The 6,076-nt window shown below is 32.9% G+C and overlaps 1 protein-coding gene across 1 annotated transcript in view; it reads right to left on the bottom strand.

The window, feature by feature from the left end:
• The window catches only part of LOC110022230 (cytochrome P450 71A9-like), a 100,792-nt gene that overhangs the window by 75,835 nt on the left and 18,881 nt on the right, over positions 1-6,076 (bottom strand). The window lies entirely within an intron of this gene.

The raw sequence follows: 6,076 nt of genomic DNA, 5'->3' as shown, positions 1-6,076 counted from the left end.
ATGCATTATGAAAATTTACTGAATGCATATTTATTAGTGTCCATTTAATGCCTTTGTTGCAATTTATGAAGTCTCAAGGGTATTTTGTTATTTTGTATTTTCTAAAATAATTTTTTTAGTTTTTTTTATTTGTGTATTTTTGATGAAAAAAAATAAATTTAAAGTTTTAAATGTTTTTAAAGTTATCTTAGTCAACTTTCGCATATTGGTGTCTGTAGTCATAATGAAAACTTTTTTTAATTGGCATTGATTATTGTCATCATAAAAATAATTTAAAATAATAATTTTATTTTTTTGAACATGTTATCTTTTATGATAAGAAATGAAATAAATATTATTAAAATAGAAAGGAATTTCAAATAGACCTTAATATTGAAAGAGGGTGTTGTAATTTATTGCTCATCAATTTAAGAAAGAGAAACCCTGTAATTATTTTTGAAGTTACACGACGACAACAACAACAACTGCAAAGCCTTAATCTCATTACGTGGGGTTGGCTATATGAATCTTTTTTCTCCATTGCGTCTTGTTTAGTGTCATATTTTCATTTAGTTCTAGTAAATTAAGATCATTTTTTATACAATAAGCCCAAGTCTTCCAAGGTCTTCCTTTGCCTTTCTTAACACAAGTTGAATCTAAATCATCTACTCTCCTAATCGGATCATCAGATGGTCGACGTTGTACTAAGATCATTTTTGAAGTTATGGTGCCAAATAATTTTACTAATCATCTGATGAGACGGCTAATATTTATCACGCAGGATTATATGGGCTTTTTTTAATGATTTGAGGGGTTTATTGGCCTCCAAATTAAGCGAGCTTAGACTCTTTAGATTTTTAATCTAGATGTTATGTTTGAACATAAATATGTCAAATTTGAAGTTTATTTGATTATTCAATCAACTATCCAAATATGACTTGATTTGAGAACGATTAGATTAAACTTAAACCAGTGTTGATATTATTAGATTCATCTTGTTGATACGACCAACGTGATTAGAAACTTGTTGAAAGCGAGGCCTTGGAGGATCTTAAATTTGGATCTAGAACAGTTTTTGCTGAACAAATATATTGAAATTGTGTCAGATGATAAAAAATTCTTGATCACTCATCCCAAACTTTTATTATGTATTTTTATTTGAGACATGTACATATACAAACCATTAAATTCATGTATTTATATATCTACAACTAAATTTTAATTTTCAAATCTGACTCAATCAAATCTTTCATGTCACATCAAAAATATGATCGCCGTAACTTTTGAAAGGTGAAACAAATCTTTTCATGCATAGATATAGTGTCATAAATATGTAAAAATTAAATTTTAGGTGTTAGATATGTAAATACATAAAAATTGAATCGTATGTATGTAAATTTCCCTATCTTTATTGATATATGTGAACGATACATAGTGCACCGTAAAAGGATTCATACCTCTTGTGCTTGCTTTATGGCCATGGATCTCACCTCCATTGACTCTCTTAGCTTCTAGTCTGTTCTCTGCATCTCACATGGACTATTTTTTATAAGTGTCTTGGCTTGGGTAAAATGTCAAATATACCCCCTCTCTGCATTTACGAGTATGTCGTAATGTGTGTTTATAAATAGAGATAGATATCAAACTGAAATGAAATGGAATTACGATAATAAAATGATCACTTAGCTCTTTTGAGGCTTTATCTCTATTCTCTCCTAGTCTTCTTCTTCTACAATTGCATTTCCTACTCATTATTGTTGTGAAGAACGACAACAATAAAGTGAAAATTGGAACGAGAAAAATTCCAAAATAGAAAACACAGCGGAACACACAGATTTATGTGGTTCGACAAGTTGCATACGACTACAAAGTTGCAAAGTATTTTATTAGAGCTGCATACGACTACAAAGTTGCAAAGTATTTTATTAGCTCGAGGATTACATCGGTCAATCACCTCGATGATTATAAGAAAATATCTTTCTCTCTTCTTCTGTCTCTACCTGCAAGCCGCACGAAGGACGAAACAAAAAAGGCAACAGCTTGTGATTTCTTTCTTCCGTTAGGCAGCACACCAAACCAACACAGGAAGCTGTAGCATGTGATTCATTTCCCTGTAAAACCAACGCCCGAGAGAGATTATAAGAGGAGTTGTAACATGCCTATTTATTAATTACACGATGCTATTAGGCCCATTAAGGAATTAATCAAATAATTAATGAAACTCATTAATTATTTCATTTTCTCCTCTGCAGTAAATTATAGATGACAGGATTCATGCAAGGAAAGCTGTAGAAAATCTAGTGAATGAATTAAGAATATTTAATTTTGTAATTAATTTCGAGTATCATATCCAATTTTCTGTCAAACATGAGAAACTGTCAATTTGAAGAGTGAACCGGTTTTCATATTTGCAACAATTCTCCAACTTGGAGATTTGTACACTAGCTGCATCATCCACTGGCTGCGTCACCTTTTCTTCAAACTTGATATCCTCTACCTCTACAAATCAAAACCCATATTTTCAAACTAGAAGATAAACTGAAGCTGCGCACAACTTCAATTTCTTAAGAGCAACACCCTTAGTCGACATATTATCGTAAACATAGTCTTGTACCTCCAAGCTTTTTTCTTGGGTTACCATGTTTCTGCTTACAGCTCTCACTACATGGGCAAAATCCAACCTCTGTTGAAAGCCTTTTTCAACAATTTCAGCTTTGTACCTCTTACTGTCATCAAACTCAGTTTTCTTTCGGTACACTCACTTGTTGTGCAATGTCTTCTTCCCTAGTGGAAGTTCTTTTAGCTCCCATGTCTGATTTCCCTGCACTGTGACCTCTGGTAGATCAACAAACCTTATCTTTTTTACTATGGTCATCAATGAATGTGACACGGTAACAAGAGCTACCAAGAGATGCTACTCGAAAAGGTCCCCACAAATTTGTGTGTACAATATTCAGTTTTCCTGCCTTTGGCGCTTCGCCACTTTTTAAGAAACTGATATTCTTCTGCTTCTCCATAATGTAACTCTCATACACGATGAGATCAACTGACTTCAGTTCTTTCATGCCCCTTTGACTTATGTGACTAAGCCTGAGTAAACCTGCAGTCATATATAGTGTGTCAGTTCTCTTACCCTGAGCCAGTACTAATGCTCATTTGGTAATCTTCCAGATGTTATCTGAGAACACTGTTGAAGAACCGCCCAAATTGAGCTGCCCAACATAAATGAGGGTTTTCTTCAACTAATAAATGTATCTGACCTTTTGTAAAGTCAATTTTCTCTTGTTTGAGAGTGCAATATCAACGTCTCTCATTTCCATCATGTTCAGAGCTTTTCCGTCAGCTAGATATACCTTTCCAAAATCCTCTGCAACATAGTTTCACATCAACTTCTCGTGGGAAGATGTATGGAAAGAAGCCTCTGAATCAAGTATCCAATCATCAATATAACTATGAATTGTTAGCAATAGTATATCATGTACTTCTTAAGTTACAACATTAGCACCATCATTCTCAGTCTTCTTCGAATTTTTGCAATTTTTTTTATGTGGCCAGCTTTGTCATAATTTCAATAGATTGCATGCTGAGCATGTTTGACTTGCACTTGCGCCCGTGTTTTGATTTTGATCTTCCTCTGTTTGAGTTTTTGTCTTGTGCTCTCCCTCTAAAATCAACATTTAGTGTCGAACTCGAACCCGATGTATCGCCATAATCTTTCATGCGCACATTCTCAGTCAAAATCAAATCACAAATATTATGATATTTCAGTTTAAATTTATCTGCAAAATTGCTAACTACCAACTTCATGACTTCCCAGCTATTTGACAACGAAATCAACAATATCAGCGCACATATATCATCGTCAAAATAAATCTCAATAGAGGGCAATTGATTTATGATTGTATTGAAATCATTATGGTGTTGAGCAACATACACACATTCCGTCATCTTTAAGTTAAATAACTTTTTCATCAATTACGCCTTGTTATTTGTCGATGACTTTTTATACAACCTGGATAAACATCCATGAGATTTGCAGTAATCATTTCCTTGATGACATTGTGCGTAATAGATTTTGACAGAGTTAATCGAATAATCCACAGAACTTATCGATCCAACAATTTCAAATCAGTCTCATCAATTTTCAATGGTTGCTTTCTCAGTAACAGAATATGAAGTATCTTCCCATAGAAGTAGTCATATATTTGCATGATTCAGTAACTAAAATCTGTATCATTAAACTTTTCGATCCTCGATACCATCACTTCGTCTCCGCCCATCGTTCTTCATTATATCCGAAACCACGGCTTTGATACTAGTTGTTGTGAAAAACAACGAAAATAAAGCGAAAATTGGAACGAGAAAAATGGTAAAACAAAAAACATAGCGTAACACACATATTTAAGTGGTTCGGCAAATTGTCTATGTCCACGAAGTTACAGAGAATTTCATTAGTTTGAGGATTACACCCGTCGATCACCTCGATGATTACAAGAAAATATATCTCTCTCTTCCTCTCTCTCTCTCTCCTCCCTTCTCTCTCTACCTGCAAGCCACATGGAGTAAGAAACAAAAAAGACAACTTCTTGTGATTTATTTCTTCCCTTAGGCAGAGCAACGAGCCAACATTGGAAGCCGTAGCAAGCAAGCGGTTCATTTCCCTGTAAAACCAACGCCCGAGAGAGATTACGAGGGGAGGTGTAGCATGCATATTTATTAATTTCATCATGCTATTAGAATCATTAAAGAATTAGTCAAATAATTAATGAAACATATTAATTATTTCTTTTTCTTTTCTGCAGCAAATCATAGAAGACGTGATTAATGCAAGGAAAGCTTTATAAAATCTAGGGAATGAATTAAAAATAATGAATTTTGCAATTAATTGCGAGTTTCAAATTCAATTTGCTGCCAAGCATGAGAAACTGTCAATTTAGACAGTGGATCGGTTTCCATATTCGCAACATATGTTTCTTTAACTCACCGGAAAAAAAAAAATTAAATTATTTAATTTCTTAAATTAAAATCTTTTTAAGTGTTTTATTGGTCACCATGATGAAATTTTGGTTACATATCTATTCAAGTTCTAAAAATAAAATGTAGTTTAAGTGTTTGGCCACAATTTTTTATTAATTTCAAATCAACATGATAGAGAAATAAAATTATAGTTGTCATTAGCATATTGTCTTTGGTCTAGTTATTTGCAATGAATTTGCAAATTTCTAACCCACATATTCAAATTTTATATTGCATGAGATGTTACCACCAAAAAAAATATATTCGTGGTATTTTATGCAATCAGACATTGCAGTAAAAAACCCTACTATTTTCTGCGATTGTTAGGACTACAAAGACTTTTAGCAACGGTTTTAAATATTTTGTTATATTTTTTTAATATTTTTAGAAGCTTTTTTTTTAAAAAATGCTTTTAATTAAGTGCTGTAAAAATTTTTTTTTAGAACTTGCTGATATTCATAAATATTTAAGGGGCGTTTACATACATACTACATATTGATGAATCCTTTAAAACGGCATATTTAAATGTTCTTTAAAAATAAAGGAACTTTTGAATTTTACTTTTAAAAAAATAAATTTAGTATCTAAATACCTACTTAACCAACGCATGATGAAAATCAATACCTAATATCTTTATTTTTAAATAAACCGTTTTTAAAAAATTCCTCACCTGGGTTTGAATTTTTTTCAATCATTAAATTCTGTGAGGACATACATACGTCGGTCTCTGTCTGTTAATATGGCTCTAAATGTGTTTTCATATATATATTAATGCGTGCTAGAAAATTTGCGGCGGTAGAGTAATGAATTATCGTCTTAGCGTTGCACGAGGATTCAACACACACTCAGATGAAAGATAATCAACATGTGATGATACCAGAAGTTTTTACATGAAAAACCCGTAGAGAAAAAAAATCACGGGGCATGACCCAATAATAAAAATTACACCATAAGTGGATGATTACAGAAACCCTTTGTCTCACATACGTGGAAGGGTTACTAGATTTTTCAAGATACAACGTCGACTGACTGCTCTGGTTAGCGGTGGTTGACGACAGTTGGTGACAACCGGGGGGGAACG

The sequence above is a fragment of the Phalaenopsis equestris genome, unplaced genomic scaffold (genome assembly GCF_001263595.1).
Source record: "Phalaenopsis equestris unplaced genomic scaffold, ASM126359v1 Scaffold000174, whole genome shotgun sequence".
In the NCBI taxonomy this organism is placed as follows: Eukaryota; Viridiplantae; Streptophyta; class Magnoliopsida; order Asparagales; family Orchidaceae; genus Phalaenopsis; species Phalaenopsis equestris.
The sequence above is the reverse complement of the archived record's forward strand: the minus strand, read 5'-3'. Positions and strand labels throughout refer to the sequence as shown.